Source organism: Anolis sagrei, chromosome 5 (assembly GCF_037176765.1).
Source record: "Anolis sagrei isolate rAnoSag1 chromosome 5, rAnoSag1.mat, whole genome shotgun sequence".
In the NCBI taxonomy this organism is placed as follows: domain Eukaryota; kingdom Metazoa; phylum Chordata; class Lepidosauria; order Squamata; family Dactyloidae; genus Anolis; species Anolis sagrei.
The window spans coordinates 181,240,033-181,260,259 of record NC_090025.1 but is presented as its reverse complement, the minus strand read 5'-3'; the positions used below and the strand labels follow the sequence as shown (position 1 = coordinate 181,260,259).

Below are 20,227 nucleotides of genomic sequence, written 5' to 3'. Positions count from 1 at the left end.
CTGTAATCTGAAATGTATATTTTATAATGTTTTGAATGTATTTTTAACTGTTTGAAATATTTTAATTGGGTTGGTTATGTAATGATTTTGGATTATATATTGCTTTTGCTATTTTGTTTTAACTTATATTATGAACCATTTTGGATCCCATATTGGAAGAAAGGACGATATTAAATCACATTTCCAAGACATGCGTTATATCTGTCTGCCTCTCTGTCTCTCTCTCTCAATCTCAGCTCTCTCCCCCCCTTTAGACTGTATTTGAACACCTTAAAGGAAAGTGAAATATTAAACAGAATATATGACTTGTTTACTTCACCCCACTTGCTTGTAAAGACAGTGCCCTTTCCCCAAACTCTTCAGCATTCACTGTTGACCACATCTGAATAAATATATTGCCCTCCAGTATCCAGGCAACAGAAGCAGTAAATATTTCCATCTGCTTTTCTTTTCATGATTCAGAAAAAGCCCAGACAACAACACAACTAGTTCAACTGCATTAACACAGATTGATAAAATGCAAAATGGATCCGAGTGAATTGAAATGGAATTTACATCCATTCCAACCCAATACCTACAATGTGATTGACTGATCAATTTAATGAACCTGCAATGATCTAGTTCATTCCCCAGATGGGAAAACTCTGCATATTCATCTTTCTGAGAATGCTCAGCCACTCTCTCCAGTTGAATTGAATGCAACCAAGTGGATGTGTAGGAGTGCCATGTGCAAACAGTATGAGCATGTCTTCAAATTGCCTGCTGACTTATGGTGACTTTATGAATGTCATAGGGGTTTCTTAGTGAAGAAACAATCAAAATTGCTTTGCCATTTCATTTCTTAACTCTGAAATATAACCTATAGCACCTTGGCACTCTTCCATCAAGGGCTGATCCATCTTAGCTTCCAAGATCAGGCAGGATCTGGTACCTCCAGGACACTGTACCATCTGCAGAAATCTACTGGAGGATGGTAAACATATTATCCCTCAACCTCTGAGGATGCCTGCCATAGATGTGGGTGAAATGTCAGGAAAGAATGCTTCTGGAACATGGCCATACAGCCTGTAAAATCAGAGCAACCCATATTTCTCTTACTTCTGAACTGTATAGAAGCTGACAATACAAAAAGCAAGTGTATCATTAGATCTTGTATCTTATTCTGTAGCACACTCTATTGTAAAATCAGGATAGAACAAAGAAGCTATCCAGCTATTGGCTTCAACGACCAAATGACTTGGACTGGCACATTATAGAACAATTGAATTATACAGAGCAAAAATAAAAAGTCTGGTAGCACCATAAAGACTAGCTGTCTTACATCAGCTATTACCTACTTCATTAGATGCATGAACCATTATAAAATGTGTGATAAAGAGTTATATAGGGCTTCATTCTGCTGCTAAGCTAAAACATGTATTTTTTATACATGCCTCTGGCTACATTGATTCCACCTCCCCACCCACCCACCCATTGTGCATATTGATTATTTTAAATTGTTTTAACCATTTTAAATTGCTGCCTTGTGTATTATGTTCAAGTCTGTTCCTTTTTTTTTTCTTTATTGTTTCAAAGTCAACATTGTTACAAAATATGTAAAGTGATATAGTTTGTATACTCCCTTGAGATTTTTATGATAAAGAATGGGGTATAAATATGTTAATTTTAAAAAATAGACACACATACCCAACATGTGTTTGAGGATTATTGACAGTTAAATCTGCAGAAATGTAATTGCAGAAAGTAGACACGGTGACTGGGATGATGTGAACTCAACGATGGACAGGGTATAGGGAATTTTATCTGTGAAGATCCCCACCGCTATCACCAATTGCGAGGAGGTGCTTGTGTGTTGTTGAGGTTGGCAACGGCAGGCCCTAATAATGGAGGTATTTTACCTCAGGCACTTTTTATTTATTTATTTACTTTATTTCTATACCGCTTTTCTCAGCCCCTTTGGGCGACTCAAAGCAGTTTACATAGTACAAATTATCACAAGATAATTTTTTAATCTCACCGCTGCCACCAATTGTACAGATGTGGATGTTATGGAGGGAATTTACCTCAGGCCTCAATTGTGTAGAAGAGTATATTATGGAGAAGGCCAATTATTATTAGTAAATTAAGGTAACTGCCACCAACGTGAGGTATTTGAGGTACCACCAATGAGATCTGGCTCTACAGACGCAGATTAGTTGAGATGAGACGGTCTTTAACAAAAGATAACAAGTTTATTGTGTATAAAGCTTATAGTTGCAGGCTGTTAAATAACTTATGGAACTTTGAATATCACGTGGTTTATAATATAGTCCACTCTTCCAGATAACACAGCTTGTGGCTAACTTTCACTGAGGTGAAGCTCTCTAGTGAACAATGTTTCACTACTACAATTAGCCTTTCAATTTGATCTTCCCTCGATCAAATCTCTGATCTCTAGTCCTTCCTTAACTAGGGATCTTAACTAGGCTTCCTTTAGTCTTCTTTGACTAAAGAATCTGGCCAGGTTTCTTTCTTCAGCCCTCCTAGACTGAAAAAACACCAGCCACTCACACAAAAGCCTCTCTCTCGGGCCTTTCCAAGCCTCCCTCTCTGGCCTTTTTTAAAAAACGCTCCTAACTTTTCCTGCTTGGTTCCGCCCACTTCTCCCTCTCATGAGCTAGCCAGCCTCGTCTCCTTGGCAATGCTCACTGTGGATTCAGACCAGATGACTCCAGTTTTAGCTACTGTTACAAACACAAATACATACTCTAACAGTTAAACACAAACATAATAACAATGACTTCTGCACAGTGACAATGATAGTATTAATAATGTGCCTTCACCAAGCCATTGCGGCCCAGCAAAGACTGAAAACAAAAAATATTGTGCTAATTTAAGGGAAGGTGGCAGAGATACAGGCCTGGCAATAGTTTTATTAGAAACACCTAAAATGTCACAAAGGTATGTAAGGTTTCATGCACTGTAAAATTCTGCATGAAGTTTGATATTACACAAAGCAGAGGATGAGAAGAACCAAGCAATCATTTCCCTTTCCAAAGTAGATGAGTCCCAAGACTTTATCACATGACACCAAAGGGAAATTACTGCAGGAAAAAACTGGTCTGTGGGGTTAACTGCACAATGTAATGTCTGTCCCACAATCACATTGTTCTTGATTCAAGATTAGATCCTCTCTTTTTCAGTAATGGTGAAAACCCATCAATGAACCCAATATCATTGTTGTTCCATTGTTCTTCCCTGTGCAATAATCTCCTTTGCTGCAGTCCTGGTATTGCAGAAAAAGGTCTCACAAGAACTCAGAAACTGTGCAATTATGCAGTTGCAGAAAAACAGAAGAAAAAACCCACAGTGTGCATGCACTGGGTAGGGCAAACATGGGCAGGAAGTGGGGTTGTGTGGAAGACTGGTTCACATTGTCAGGGTCTGCAATACAGATGAAGATGAAGAGCTGCCAGGCCCTGCATTTGAGTCAGTAGCAAGCAAGGAACAAGAACAGCTGCAGCCTGACACTGAGGAAGCTACCCATGGAGTCCTGAGTTAACTGAGGATCAGAAGAGCAGTGAGGTAGAGGTTAGTATCCCAGAAAGACTGCAACTGAGGACTGATGCTATTCAGGGGGCACAGAGAAGGGCCAACAACAGGTGAGAGCACTTGTGCCATGGGGCATAAAGAGTAGCAGTTTGGATTTGGTCTTTTCTGGGAGCAATGTTTGGAACCTACTATAGTTTACGTGAGCTTTGTTTGGTGACCTCATGTGTATCTTTGTGTTTTGGACCTTGGCTTTGGAACTTTGGATTATGCTTAAACTTGGATGAATTAGTGAATACCTTTGGAATGAACTATTAATGAGACTTTTGGAATACCCTTGCACAGTTCGCTGTCATAATTAGCAGTGGCTTGGACCATGGACTGGCTGATAATGAGAGTAGTGAGTAGCTGTTTATATTTAGAGATGTTGTGCAGGGCTACAACACACATGAATAAAATACCAGCATCACACAGTTGCTTTGCAATGTGAAAGATGATTCCAGTGATGGCATGTTTTCATTTACTTAATGAATTGCAACAACAATTGACTGATGACTCTATCTGGAGTGACAGAGTCATCAGTCTCTGTCTGAAGAAAAATGATAAATTATTATAATATATAGAGAGATTGGGGCGGGGGGAATCACTGGCAGGAGTTACAGGTACTGGATGTCTCTAATGAGGCAATCAGATCTGTGTATTATATTGTTTTTAGTTGTATTTGCCTCACTTTTAAGAGGGATATAAATATTATAATAATTATTATTATTATTATTATTATTATTATTATTATTATTATTATAGTTTTGGAGCACAATACTCCTGACCTCACAATTGTGTTAAAAAAACAAAGCATGGATCATTGATGTTGCAGTCCTAGGTGACAGCAGGATTGAACAGAAACAACTGGAAAAGCTGACACAATATGAGGATTTAAAGATTGAATTACAAAGACTCTGGCACAAACCAGTAAAGGTGATCCCAGTGGTGATCAGCACACTGGGCAGTGCCTCAAGACCTTGGCCTGCACTTAAACACTTGGGAAGTGTCCAACGCGTGATCCAATAAAACAGTCAGCAGAGTGATCTTGTCTGCTGTGGACCCATCTTGTTGTGTTTCTAATAATAATAATAATAATTTCTTTTGTTTATGTTTCAACTTCACTTCCTTTCATCTTCCAAGGTCTGCATGCCAGCAATGGCTGGAGCTCAAGCAAAAGTGAATGGGACCATCTCACTTCCAACCCTCCCCACCTCCTTTCCTAACAAACACACTCACATAAGGTAAACCTTTGGTTTGATCTATCAGGGCTCTCCTTGTAGTTTGTGTTATCTTTTTGACTGAGAATGGAAATGTTCCTTTTCAGTGTCACAGCTTTCTAAATTCCACATGAAGGATTCTGGGCATTTTAGTTGAAAGACTTTTCGCAAGATCTTTTTCTTGAGTTACTCGAAACACAAAAGAAAAAATAATGGGAGCAATCAATACGTAGAAGGTTGCTTTTCAGGAGAATGGATAACAATGATAATCTGAAGTCATCCATAACTGAGCAGTAATAGGAAGAAGCAGGTGGACTTGGAGTAAAAAGAAAAACCTTGTGGGGATCAAAGTGGCCTGTAGATGGTGCTATCAAACAATATTTGCATCCAACAGCTGGCTTAATGATATCATGGAAGAGAGGAAAGAACTCCCAAAACCACCCCTATCATTTTCCAGGAATATTCTAAAAAAATCATAAATTCATGGGGTCATATAAGTTGACAGTCAACTTAAGGCACATACACACGCAACATATATCCCTAATCCCCCCCCCCCCACACACACACATACACACCATGAGTGTTTTAATTGTTTTCAGTCCATTCAAGTAAGTTTATTGTTATTTGATGCCTTGCACAGTAAAGATCAACAATGTTTTATTTATTATTTATTTACTTACTGCATTTATGTCCCGCCTTTCTCACCCTGAAGAGGACTCAGGGCGGCTCACAAAAAAGGCACAATTCGATGCAACCAAACATATACATTAAGACCAAATAATTAAAAACATATCAATCCTAAAACCAATTACTTAAAACCACACAATCCAAAGGCATATTCCAGGAGTCATTCTGGTCATAAATTGCACTATTCCAGTGCATAGTCACTTATTGCACTGAGAGTTACTGTCCAAAGGCTTGGTCCCACATCCATGTCTTCACTTTCTTCCTGAAGGTCAGGAGGGAGGGAGCTGATCTAATTTCACTGGGGAGGGAGTTCCACAGCTGAGGGGCCACCACAGAGAAGGCCCTGTCTCTTGTCTCCACCAGTCGTGCTTGCAAAGAAGGTGGGACCGGGAGCAGGGCCTCCCTGGACAATCTTAACTCCTGAGATGGTTAATGTTAGTGTTTGAATGCATCTGCTGCCACTGGGCCAATGGGCAACATTTGTGAAGAATGAGAGACCAGTTGCTTTCGTTTGAAAAATAGTAATGCCTCACTTTCTTTCAGAAGTTGGACATCAAGGCAGGCTTCTTTTGGTGGTGTTTGTTACAGACTTTTCTTCGCTTGAGCAATCAAGTCAGTTATGGAAGCTGCAACTTTAACATCAAGATATACTATTGCAAGAATAAAGGTTTATTTGAGAGTCTGACTACTTTAAAGAGATATAAAGTAGGCCTGCAGTACTTTGAGACCCACTGGGAAAAAATCCAAGCATAAACCTTTATAGAGTATGTCCCATTTAATTAGATGCAATTGCCTTGGATTATCAAAATCTTATGCTAGAAAATGTTCTCACTCACAAAAGTGTCACAGGATTATTTTATATTGCTTTATACTGCAAATAAATGATGCAGCACACAAAGGGATTTTAAAACACCTTTGGGACTGAGAGAAAGAAGTTCAAGCCCCATCCACACTGATCATTTAATGTAGTTTGAAGCTAGCCAGACAACAAAGTCCTACAAAACTGCAGGAAAGAAAGCACTGGATGTATATCAATGCTCTGTGATTTGTGTAATCACCATCAGAGTCTCAAACTGAGTCTCAACATGATAGCCTTTTAAAATATGTGAGGGGAAGTCATAGGGAGGAGGACGCAGGCTTGTTTTCTGCTGCCCTGAAGACTAGGACATGGAGCAATGGCTTCAAACTGCAGGAAACGAGATTCCACCTGAATGTAAGGAAGAACTTCCTATGAGAGCTGTTCAGTAGTGGAACCCTCTGCCCTGGAGTGTGGTGGAGGCTCCTTCTTTGGAGGATTTTAAACAGAGGCTGAGTGGCCATCTGTTGGGGAGGGGGTTAATGCGATTTTCCTGCTTCTTGGCCGGTGATTGGAATGGATGGCCCACAAGGTCTCTTCCAACTCTATGAATCCATGAAACAGGCTACAGGATTTCTTATGTAATCATCTGCACAACAAAAACAGTTTCTTCAATACAGGTTTGAAACTGTATTAAATGGTCAGTGAAGATGTGGCTTGGGACTACTTTATCAGATAATGAAAATCAGATAAAATTCCAAAAGCTTGTAGGAGTTGGGGAAAAGAAAGTTTTTAACTGAAATGTAAAGACATTGAGGGAAGGAGCTTTCTGTAAATATTTAGGGCTAGAGACTATGTTCAGGGATGATATGGTTTTCCCTGACCAAAGAAATAATAATATTTAACACTCCTTTGGAAGCACAGATATCATAACATCTCTTGGAGAAATATCTTAACAAAAACACCACATCACTTTATTAACAGCCTCTCTGCCTGTACAAAACTTTTTCTTTTATACTTCAGAAAATGAGTTGGGGAACTTAAGCAAGAAACTTTAAATATCTCTGTGCCAGCCTTACAAGACTCCTGATATCGTACAACATATTGTGTCTCCAAGTGTAGACAGATTTATATTTTGCCCTGGGTAAGATAAGACACTAGGCATTTTGCAAGTCTATATATTTGAAAACAAAAAATGGAGTGAATCAGCAAGGTTGGACTGGTCACAATGACTCCTCTTTGCTCCTTCCCCTATGCCACCTGACACATTTTTATACCTTTGGTAAGCACTGACTAAAGCAACAGAGGATATCTCACAAATACATTAGTCTCCTGTACAGGTTGTTTTCTTGCTCAACAAAGGTCAATATGTCTTCAATACAAAAATACATGTTTTGCCTGCAGAAAGTCCAAGGTTCAACCTTCATATCTCCAATTTAAAAGTTGCCAGTGATGGCTGACCAGACAGAGACCTGCTGGAATCCCTGGAGAATGTCTTCCATTTGCTGCAGACAATGTCAAATGATAGATGAGCAAATCGTTTGACCCGGTACATTATGTAGCCTCCTAAGTTTCAAGATTTAGAAAGTATGAGACAGAAAGTACTTACATCACCCTTCCCTGAACTAATGCTACCCAGATACATTGGACTACGGCTGCCATCATGATATAAGTTGTGGTACAATTAATCTGTAAATGTGTAGTCAAGACTGGACTTATGACTAGCAGAAATGCTTCCTTTCCTCCACAATCTACCCAGACGTGCTCTTCTTATAGAGGACAGACCTGTGTCTGCTTAACCACATGTTCTGTATCTCCTAGACTTTGCTTCAGTCCTTGAGTGTAGAGAAGGATGTGATCCCATTACCGCTAAGGTACAATTTATTTTAGACAACATTGTGAAACTACCCGTAGCTTAGATCTTTCAAAGACATCTTATACGGAGGCCCATTTGACAGACAAAAAGGAAAGAGCTTTTTCTTTTGTTGCTCTCAGATTACAGAATGTGCTCCTCTCAGAGATGTGATCATATCCTACTACTACTGTTTTTAGGATGAGTGTTTCCAAGTGGCCTCTTAAACCATTTTTATGTATCTTTTAGAGCTTAAGATGTTACCTTTTAGAATGAACTACCAGTAGGTAGTTCTTTCATCTTTACTCTGATCAGTCACCAGATAATGGCTTCTATTTTTGCATTCCAGGAAGTGGTACTGTTCCATCATCCGAGCGGATTCTGAAAGGGGCCTAGATAGAGAAGGATAGTCCATTTTATGGGGGGGGGGGGGGGGGAGCTGAAGGACGAAAACTGTTTTCCCCTTTGTCACTGGTTATTTGGTTATTCCCTCCCCACACACCCATTCCCATGTCATAAACAATGGTTGTTTCGACGACTCTGACATGGGTGGGAGAAATAACAGGAAAGCAGGGGAAAATGGTTTCCCTCCTTCAACCTCCTCCCCCACCCCTATAAAATGGACTATTCTTCTCTGTCTAGTGCCCCCTTGTGGCCTCTGCCTGGATAATGGAATAGTACTCAAGAAGGTAACTCAATAAGTTACCCACTATTGCTAACAAGTTATCGTTATTGCTGCCCCCCCCCCCCCCCCGACTTTGGAATGCCAGGGAGACTAGGCAAGCCTTTACACTATCCTTTCATAGGGACCTGGAAACCTGGATGTTCCAACAAGCATTTAAGAATGAGTAGTCCCTACTTATAAAAGCCCAGACTCTAGACTGCCAGACGTACTCTGTTCTCTGTACTTCTTTCAATCCTCTGGCCCTATAATACGCTGTTTTGCACTACCCCATACCAGGTCCTTTTTGTGGCCTAATCATGCCCATCTTTGTATTTCTGGCTATTGGGTTTTGTTGTGTATTGTCTGAGTGCTGTTTTATGTCCCCATATGTTTGATTTAATTGTATTTTATCTGATCTGATGTTTTGCTATGTTTTAGTTTAATCATATTTTTGTTTTTAATTGATTTTTTATTTTTGCTTTGATGTTTTTGCTTTGATGTTCTGTGGACATTTTGTCCCATGTGTAAGCCTCCCTGAGTCCCTTTGGGGAGATGGAGGTGGGGTATAAAAATAAAGTTATTATTATTATGACATATTATTGGATTGTTGTAGGTTTTTTCAGGCTATATGGCCATGGTCTAGAGGCATTCTCTCCTGGAGAGAATGCCTCTAGACCAGGGGTCCTCAAACTTTTTAAACGGGGGGCCAGATTACTGTCCCCCAGACTGTTGGAGGGCCGGACTATAGTTTTTTTAAAAAAACGATGACTAAATTCTTATGCACACTACACATGTCCTATTTTGCTACTGTTATGAATTGTAACGTAAATATCTGATATGCATGATGTATTTTTATTGTTACAATCTGAACATAAAGCATCGTTTTAGCATTTCTGGAGATAAAATAGTTCCAATTAAAATGAGGAAAGCATTCTATTTTCTGTCTTTTTGAAAGTGATTTTTGGAATATCTAAGCTCTCTCTGCTCTCCCGCAGAGAACAGAGAGAGAAGCAGAGCGGATGCCATTCCTCTGTAAGAGAAAATCCCTGGAGACGAGGAAGGCATCCGCAAATGGTGGAGGCGGTGCCAGGTGGGCGTGGCCAAGCGATGCTGGCTTCCCTGGCCCAGAAGCCTGGCCACGCCCACCCGGGGCCGCCTCCACCATTTGCGGAAACCTTCCTTGCCACCAGGGATCGTCTGTTACAGAGGAATGGCGTCCGCTCTGCTTCTCTCTGTTCTCTGCGGGAGAGCAGAGAGCGCTTCTCCCTCCACAGGCTTCTCCATCCTGTGTGGAGGGAGAAGCGCAGCAGAGCAGACAGCATTGGTGGCAGTGAGGGGCTTTGGACAGGCCAGGACAGGCCGCGCGGGCCGAATAAAGGCCCTTGGCAGGCCGCATGCGGCCCACGGGCCGTAGTTTGGGGACCCCTGCTCTAGACCGTGGCCATATAGCCAGAAAAAACCTACAACAATCCAGTGATTCTGGCCATGAAAGCCTTCGACAATACAATGACATATTATTATTATTTTACTGACACAAAAACACAGTATGTCACAGCAAATGAGATATATATGCTGGATTTCGTGTCACAAAATCACAAGTTGAACACTTCCCAGGCATCTAGGACTGTGTGATATTATTATTATTATTAGTAGTAGTATTAGTATTATTAGTAGTATTAGTATTATTATTATGATGCTTCTGGAAAATATTGGAAAATGTTCCCTGGTTTCCCAAGTGGCCAATTCAGATCTTGGATCTTGGAAATCCTTCCCATGAGAGAATTGATTCCTGTTCCACTGAAAAGTGATTGCGTAAACACATGGCTATTACAGGTAAAAAAAGGCAACCTCATTCCAGCTCATGAGTGCAAAAGTAACGTGTAAATCAACTTATTAGAAACACGAGTTATTTCCTCAGTCTGATTTATTAGTTATTAATATTCATAATATCAATGTCTGATCTATGGTAGTGTTTTTAAATGTTTATTTTCTTTATTGTTTCTAATGCTGTATATGCTATTTTTAGCAGAAAGATGGGATAACTGAATAGATTTTTAAAAAGAATACATAAACTCTCAAATCAGAATGAAGGACACAAAACCAGATTGTCTTTTTCAGATGGCACCATGTCGTGACCCTTCACACCTAGAAAACATTTTTATGGGAGTTGCCTAAATTGTTGGGTTTTTTTTAAAAAAAATCTTCTTTGAAGCTTCATTTTCAATCTATGCTGAAATCATGAAGATGCTTAACGAGCTTTTGAATATTTAACCATCTGGAGTAATTTGTGAGCAAATTACGATAAATATCACAATGACAAAGACAAACCATTCATTTAAGAAATTCTTTGAAGAGACCGAAGCATACTTTTGATCAATTGCTATTGTTTAGAGCGTGTTTTTAATCTGAGGTATTTTCTTAGAACAGGGAGAGTGCTTGGAAGAAGAACAGATGAATGTTGGACAGTGAAGCTTTTCTGATTAACTGGTCATGGTGTTCACATGCAGTCAGCTTCAGTACAAACCAGGAAATGAATTAATCGAACTCCAATAGATGAAATTGAAATTACTGTTCAATTCTATTTTCTCACCATTCATAATGGCCATTAAGCACAGAGCTGGAGAGAAAAAGAAACCTCATTCCATTCTTCAGGCACATCCTAAAAGCCCACTGATTGAGCATGTACTTTAGTAGCAATTATTATTTGCATTATTTGCATTATTCACCAATACATCGCACAGTCTTAGACACTTGGGTAGTGTCTGACGTGTGATCAAATACAAAAGCCAGCATAGTGATCTTGTTTGCTGTTTACTAATCTTGTTATGTATCAAATAATAATTATAATAATTATAATGATAATAATACTTTATTTATACACCACCCCATCTCCTCGACGGGACTTGGTGTAGCTCTCAAAAGCACTCAAGGTGCCAATATTAACTTTGAAAGAGAAAGCTAAAAGTCAAAAGAAGTACTTAATGACTAAAATAGAAAACATCTGGAAAACTGTCCTGTTCTGGTGCCACAGTTCAAGCCGAAACATCCCCAATGAGGTAGTCAACGTGATTAAAGGTCCGGAAACCAAGCCTTATGAGGAACATGCAAGGGAGTTGGGTATGTGTTGCCTGGAGAAGAGAAGACTGAGAGATGACTTGATTGCCAGCTTGTAGTATCTGGAGGCTTTTGTGATTCAAGAGAATAGAAAGCAAATGGAGAACATATTCCACCTAAACATTAGGGGAGAAAGTCATTTTTTAAGTATAAGAGTTGTTCAGAAGGTGAATGAACTGTCTCAAAGAGTGGCAGACTATCCTTCTCTAGAGGTCTTTTTATAGAAGGTAGATGGTCATCTTTCAGGACTGCTTTGTTTATTTCTGTACAGTAGGAAGTTGGTCTATATGGTTCTTAAGGTCTTGTTCCACTTAAAAATTGTATGACTCTATGAATCTGAGCTGAAGTCTGGAATCCTACCCTTGGCCACAGATATGGCAGATCATTGAGAATAAAACATTCCAGGTCTTATTTACAGTCACTAATCTTTGAGCCCTTACCATAAAATCATAGTGCTACGGTTCCACTATGATTGCCATGGTAACATCTTATGGCAACCTGGGTTTTGCACTGCTGAATAGCTCTCACAGTCAGGAAGTTCTTCCTAATGTTCAGATGGAATATCCTTTCTTGTAGTTAGGATGCAGAACAATGGCTTCAAACTACAAGAAAGGCAATTCCATCTGAACATTGGGAAGAACTTCCTGACTGTGAGAGCTGTTCAGTAGGGCTGGGCGGTTTCGTTTCGTTAATTCGTAATTCGTTAAAAAAATCGTTAATTTTTCAATTACAAAACGATAACAAACCAGTCTGGAGCAATTTTTTAAAAAACGAATTTTTAATCATTTCGTAAATGTTTTGTATTTCGTTATTGTATTCGTTTCGTTATCGTTTTGAGGTCGTTTCGTTATTATTTCCACATGTCTGGGGCAAGTTTTATAGTTGTTTTTGGTTTTCTAAGGGTTTTTATAGTTGTTTTTGGTTTAATTAAGCTTCAGAAGTTCCCCCTGTCCCATTTGGAGGTTTTTTAGCCTATTGCACAGTTGCGTCCGCCATTAACGAATCGATTTGTTATTGTTTCGGAAATCGATTCTTTATTGTTTTGTAATTTTTTTTCACATTTACGAAATTTCGTAAATATTGAACTTTTTTAAAGGAAAATTTTGTAATTATTTTAAATAACGAAACGCAAAACCCCCCAAAAAACGAATCGATTTTAGAAACAAATTTTTCCGTTGTTACCCAGGCCTACTGTTCAGCAGTGGAACTCTCTGCCCCAGAGTGTGGTGGAGGCTCCTTGTTTGGAGGCTTTTAAAAAGAGGCTGGGTGGCCATCTTTTGGGGGTGCTTTGAATGCGATTTTCCTGCTTCTTGGCAGGGGGTTGGACTGGATAGCCCACGAGGTCTCTTCCAACTCCATGATTCTATGATTCTAAAACATTCCAGGTCTTGCTTACACTCACTAATCTTTGAGCCTTTTCACACCATACAATCATAGTGCCACGGTTCCACTATACTTGCCATGGTAACATCTTACGGCAACCTGTGTTTTGCAGTTTCATGCAAGGTATTTGAAATTCTCAGTCAGAAAGTGCCTCACCAAACTACAAGATGCAGTATGTGGCCCTCCATATCAATGGATTTTGTTTCCACAGGTTCAATCACTCACAACTTGATTTTTTTAATTCCCAAAATCAAATCATTTTACTATACCATTGTATATAATGAGACTTAAGCATCCAAGGAGTTTGGCATCTGAAGGAGGTCCTGGAAGCAAACCTCAGAAAATACAAAGAACCTGCTATGCAATGAAGTATTTTACATCATTTGAAAATAAGAGTACTTTAAAAATAGGGCAAGAACTCAGTGCATCTGGAAGCTGCAGAAAGAGGAGTGTTTAGGTGTGTTATTTGGTTCATCTCTTAACCATTTCAGGGATCTGTGAGAGTTGATGTCAAGAAGAATATATACACCATGAGGTTTAAATACTTTGCTTCCTAAAATATATTTAAAAAGTATGAAGGGGAGGAGATGAAAAAGAACAACGTTTCTTTTTTTGCTAGGCAGAAAACAGTTTCCCTTTGTTTCTTCTAGCTTTGCAACTCCAGTGCTATAAGGTTCCTATTTCACGCTCATTGGAGTATCAAGTTGTTGCTTTATTCAGCATTCAGTAAACTTTCCAACATTTTATTACGAACCTACCCTTACAGAAAGTGTGTCACTCATTTTTATCCCATGGAGGATCATAATTCATGGGACCGTATTTGACAGGTGACATGTAATGGTTGTGCTATGGATTATGATCCATAGGAAATATTGATGCAAGCCAGCACTATTCCATGTCAACAAATGCAGTATCTTATACCAGTGAGAAACTGATATTTAATATCACTGTATTTTTGATTGGCTATTTGGAGCACTATTCCATGTTGTCTGCCAAATACAATATCTTATATCTGATGTAATATAATATCTGATATTTAACATCACTGTATTTTGACACTTAATATGCAATAATTAGTTTCTGGTAATATGTCAACACGAGCATGCAATGACATCAATTTTTGATAGTATTTGCTGGCTGACACGCAATGGCATTGTCCTCTGACCATATTGGACATATTGAAGGCACATATTCGCAGCTTGGGAGTTCTCCTGGATTCATTACTGAGCCTGGAATCCCAGGTTGCAGCGGTGGCCAGGGGAGCATTCACACAATTAAAGCTTGTGTGCCAGCTGCGCCGTACTTTGGGAAGTCAGACTTGGCCACAGTGGTTCATGCTCTCGTTACATCTAGAATAGACTACTGCAATGCCCTCTACGTGGGGTTGCCTTTGAAGACTACTCAGAAGCTTCAAATAGTCCAACGAGTGGCAGCCAGGTTAATAAGTGGGGCACATACAGGGAGCATACAACTCCCATATTACACCAGCTCCACTGACTGCCAGTTTGCCACCAGGCACAATTCAAAGTGCTGGCTTTGGCCTATAAAGCCCTAAACAGCCCTGGCCCAAATTACCTGTCCAAACGCATCTCCCCCTATGAACCATCGCAGAGATTAAGATCCTCCGGGGAGGACCTGCTTTCCATCCCGCCATTGTCACAGGCACGATTGGTGGGGACGAGAGACAGGGCCTTCTCGGTGATTGCTCCCCGGCTATGGAACTCCTTTCCTGGTGAGATCAGGTCAGCCCCCTCCCTCCTGTCTATTAGAAGGATGGTAAAAACTTGGCTGTGGGACCAAGCTTTCGGGACAGGGCAATGAAGCAGCAATGGGAAAGATGACAGGGCCAATTGGATTTGATGCACATGGTTAGGACAGTTTTAAATGGTGTTATTTTAAATGGTGTATTTTAATATTTTGATAAATGTTTTTAATGTTTAAGTATTGTATCCAGGCATTGAATGTTTGCCGTGGATATGCTGTGCTCCGCTCTGAGTTACCTTTGGGGTGAGAAGGGTGGAATATAAATGTTTTAAATAAATAATAATAATTGACAGTTTCTGAGTTTTCATTTATACACAGTTGGCTCTTACTAAAGTCAAAGCATGCAGGGAGTGACCATAAATCCATAGCAGCCTATAGTTTCACATTTTAATTTTGTTTTCTGATTCAAAATGCACATTGCAAACTTGGATAGCATGTGAAATGTGGAATTTTAATCCAGATCTAAAGGCCCTCAATGATCCTGTTATACACTCAGCAATCCGCTTCGATGTGTAAAGTCATTTACAACTGAGCTGCAGATGTATTAGAGATATTGCTCAAATGAATACTCATTGGAGACATACCAGAGAAATACAGTGCATTGCCAAAAAAGAGAAAGAAAACACAAACATAGAGATAATAAAACCTGAAACAATTATCCTGTAATGATATTTTTCTCAGAGTAAACTATTTGCTGTGATTGCTAAAAGCTGTCCCATCACAAGTCAGAATAAGGAAGTATTATGACATACAAAATGGTTCAATTGAAAATGATGCTTCACCAATTCGCAAAGAAAATTTCCCCTGGAGATGAACCAGAAAGCATTTCCCTGTTAACTTTATTGATGGATTGTTGAAGAAACTACTTCCATAGAGATACTGGAAATCAAAGCACAAATAAAAATTAATCAGCTGGGCCACTGAAACTGGAATAAACCAAAATATATTGCAGCTAAACTCCCCCCGCCCTTCTCTCTGTATATATTGTAGTTGTGAAGCCATGGATTATTCATAAACATCTCTGACACGATACTTCTGCATAGAGAAACATGCCAATAAGGATCTTTCATTATAAAGATGAACAATCTAACTGCTATACAAAAGGAGGACATCACCAGACCTGGGATAGCTGCTACAAAACAGGAGCTTTTTTGTTGACTTCCAGGGTCAGAGAAGCAGATGACAAAAACAGAAGAATGGCCTGCCTCAGGGGAACATGCTTTTCTATCAATGTTTAACATTTACACTAATGACCAGCCACTCCCAGAAGGGACAGAGAGTTTAATCTATGCTGATGATCATGCTATCACTGCTCACGGAGGGAGTTTTGAAATGGTTGCCCAGAAGCTCTCTGAAGCTTTAGGTGCCCTTACTGCTTGTTACAGGGAAAACCAGCTGATTCCTAATCCAACTAAAATGCAGGAGTGTGCTTTTCATCTTAAGAACAGACAAGCATCTTGAGCTCTGAGGATTACCTGGGAAGGAATCCCACTGGAACATTGCAGCATACCAAAATATCCAGGAGTTACCCTGAACCATACTCTGACTTATAAGAAGCACTACTTGAATTTCAGGCAAAAAGTGGGTGCTAGAAATAATATCATATGAAAGCTGACTGGCACAACCTGGGTATCACAACCAGACACAGTGAAGACATCTGCCCTTGCGCTTTGCTACTCTGCTGCTGAAGATATATGCCCAGTGTGGAATACATCTCACCACATTAAAACAGTGGATGTGGCTCTTAATAAGACATGCCGCATTATCACAGGATGTCTATGCCCAACACCTGTGGAGAAATTATACTGCTTAGCTGGTATTGCACCACCTGATATTCATCGGGAAGTAGTAGCCAGCAATGAAACGACCAAGGCACTGACATCTCCGGCCCATCCTCTGTTTGAATATCAGCCAGTGTGCCAATATCTTAAATCAAGAAACAGCTTCCTAAGATCTACAGAGATATTTGCAGGAACACCTAAGCAATCGAGAATCCAAAAGTGGTAGGTTAAAACCCAGAACTTCAATCAGTGGCTGATATTGTCAAAGGCTTTCATGGCTGGAATCACTGGGTTGTTGTAGGTTTTTTCAGGCTATATGGCCATGTTCTAGAGGCATTCTCTCCTGACGTTTCACCCACATCTATGGCAAGCATCCTCAGAGGTTGCCATAAATGCAGGCGAAACATCAGGAGAGAATGCCTCTAGAACATGGCCATATAGCCTGAAAAAAACCTACAACAACCAAGTATGGATTGTCAGTGTTGCAATCCCAGGCAACAGGAGGATTGAAGGGAAATAACTGGAAAATCTAACATGATATGAAGATTTAAATATTGAACTGCAAAGACTCTGGTACAAGCCAGTCAAGGTGGTCCCAGTGGTCAGGCATGTACCCCAAAATTCTCATGGTGGTTCGTGAAAAGGCCTTACTGGTGCATTATTTAAACTGGTCTGATCACCATACTCAATTTATCCCATATGCATGGGGGTATTGGGGTAACGATACAAAAGGTTTGCTAGCGTAGACCCTCTTTCACTCAGACTCAGTCCCCCCCCCCCCCCCCCGAATCTAAATCCTGGCTACAGGCCTGCCAGTGGTGATCGGTACACTGGGTGCCGTGCCTAAAGACCTTGGCCTGCACTTAAACACAATTGCCACTGACAAAACTATGATCTGTCAGCTGCAAAAGGCCACCTCAGGCTCCTTCCTTACTCAGATCTGCACGCATTATTGGCTGCTACTTCCCGGTGGATGTCAAGTGGTACAATACCGGTAAAGTGTAACTTCTCCAGTGGTGTAGGGTGCAGACACCCTGTGATAATGTGGCATGTCTCATTAAAAGCCACACCCACTGTTTTAATGTGGTGAGATGTGTTCCACATGGGCATGCATACTCAGCAGCAGAGTAGCAAAGCGCAAGGGCAGATGTCTTCGCTGTATCTGGTTATTATTATTATTATTATTATTAAACTTTATTTGTACCCTGCTAGCATCTCCCAAGGGACTCGATGTGGCTTACAAAGGCCAAGGCCTCAATACACAACATAACAATACACCTAAAGCAAATTAAAAACAATTAAAGCAATATTAAAATAACAAGCAATAAACAATACACCAAAACACAATAAAACTGGGCCGGGCCAGAGTAAACGGTACAGTGCTGATGTGACAGGTGATATGTACGGATAATAGGGCAAGTGCAGTGTGCAGTGTGCGGCAATCTTAATTCTAATAAGGTGCTTATGGGACTTGGTATTGGAGATTTCCTATTCGGGGAAGGCACATCGGAACAGCCAGGTCTTCAAGTTCTTTCTGAAGACTGCCAATGTAGGGGCCTGTCTAAGATCTTTGGGGAGGGTGTTCCAGAGTCGGGGGGGCACCACGGAAAAGGCCCTGTCTCGTGCCCCCACCAAACGCGCTTGCGACGCAGGCGGGATCACGAGTTGTGATCCTCAGGTTGTGCCAGCCAGCCAGAAGCGACCAGAAGAGTGCTGGTGCCTCTCCAAACTCCAACTCCCAGGATCCCATGGTCCTGAGCCATGGCAGTCCAGGAGATGTCAAACTGCATTTATTCAGGGTCTCTAATTGCACTCTCTTGTCAGCTCGCTTTGGACGGGTTCCAGTTGCAGAGGACGCCATGAAGACGGGCGGCCTGCAGGTGGCGCCGTAGAGCCGCCTCCTCCCGCTTTACAAAAGCGAAGGCGAGAAGGCGGCGTGGATGAGCACGGCTCGGCTGCGTCTGTGTGCGGACGTTTTCGCTCCTGACCCGCATTCTGCACCTTCCTTTCTGCATTTTGGGAAAGGGGGGTGTTTGAGAGAGAAGGGATACCACTGCAGAGACCCCCCCTCAATGGCCCTGTGGCATCTTTGAACAGAACGGTTCAGATTTGGAGAGGAAAGGAGAGCAGCAGCTCTCGTCTCCCAAAAGACTTCGAAAGGGAGTGAATTGGTTTGCAGAAACGCCGGAGATGCCAAGGACGCGGAGGTAAGGAGGCGGGACACGCGTCTGGGTGTGAACGCAGGGACACGTGTACACGCCGGGATGGAGCGGAGCAAATTGCACTTTTTAGTAACCTATTTCCCGTTTTCTCCTCCCCAAAGATGGATAGGAATGAGGGAGAGAGCAATAGGACCCTTTAAGACTACAACTTCAATTTTTCCCCCCATAGCATTGAGCCATGGCAGTCCAAACTGCATTAACTCTACCGTGTGGATGCTCCCATGGAGAGAGACTCCTGTATTAACTTACCTTGTTGTGGCCAACCCACTTTGCCATCACACCCCTAGTAAATCTTTACTAGGGCTGCAGAAACGTCAACCCTTTTCTCCCCCATAGTTCTTGCATGCCTTTTACCTGCTGCTGTCCCAGGTGAGTTGCCATCCCCATCATCCCAGTTGGCACACAGGATGATGGGCAGGGTAGTCCAACGCAGATGGAGGATGCCCTACTTGAGTTAAAAGTGCTTCAAGATCCTTATTTTCCTCCAGGTTTGCCAATGGGGATATGAGCCATTAGTTGTTTGCATAACTAATCCTTAGGAAAGGGATGCTAAGCTCTAGAACAGTATTTCTCAACCTGGGGATCGGGACCCCTCTGGGGGTCGCAAGGGGATGTCAGAGGGGTCGCCAATGAACATCAGAAAACACTGTATTTTCTGTTGGTTGTGGGGGTTCTGTGTGAGAAGTTTGGCCCAGTTCTATCGTTGGTGGGATTCAGAATGCTCTATGATTGTAGGTGAACTACAACTCCGAAATGTCAAGGTCTATTTTCCCCAAACTTCACCAGTGTTCACATTTGGGCATATTGAGTATTCATGCCAAATTTGGTCCATATCCATCATTGTTTGAGTCCTCAGTGTGGATGTAGGTGAACTACAACTCCAAAACTCAAGGTCAATGCCCACCAAACCCTTCCAGTATTTTCTGTTGGTCATGGGAGTTCTGTGTGGCAAGTTTGGTTCAATTCCATTGTTGGTGGAGTTCAGAATGCTCTTTGATTGTAGGTGAACTATAAATCCCAGCAACTACAACTCCCAAATGACAAAATCAATCCCCCCCCCCCCAACCCCACCAGTATTCAGATTTGGGTGTATCGGGGATTTGTGCCAAATTTGGTTCAGTGAATGAAAATACATCCTGCACATTGGATATTTACATCACGATTCATAACAGTCGCA

At 41.1% G+C, this 20,227-nt stretch overlaps 1 protein-coding gene across 2 annotated transcripts in view; it reads left to right on the top strand.

The window, feature by feature from the left end:
- Nucleotides 1-18,751: 18,751 nt before the first annotated feature.
- The window catches only part of RERG (RAS like estrogen regulated growth inhibitor), a 121,810-nt gene continuing 120,334 nt past the window's right edge, over nucleotides 18,752-20,227 (top strand). For both annotated transcript variants that reach the window (XR_010910060.1, XM_060776647.2), the window contains exon 1: nucleotides 18,752-19,035. The gene's annotated coding sequence lies outside the window, so the exon portion shown is untranslated. The remainder of the gene's footprint in view (nucleotides 19,036-20,227) is intronic.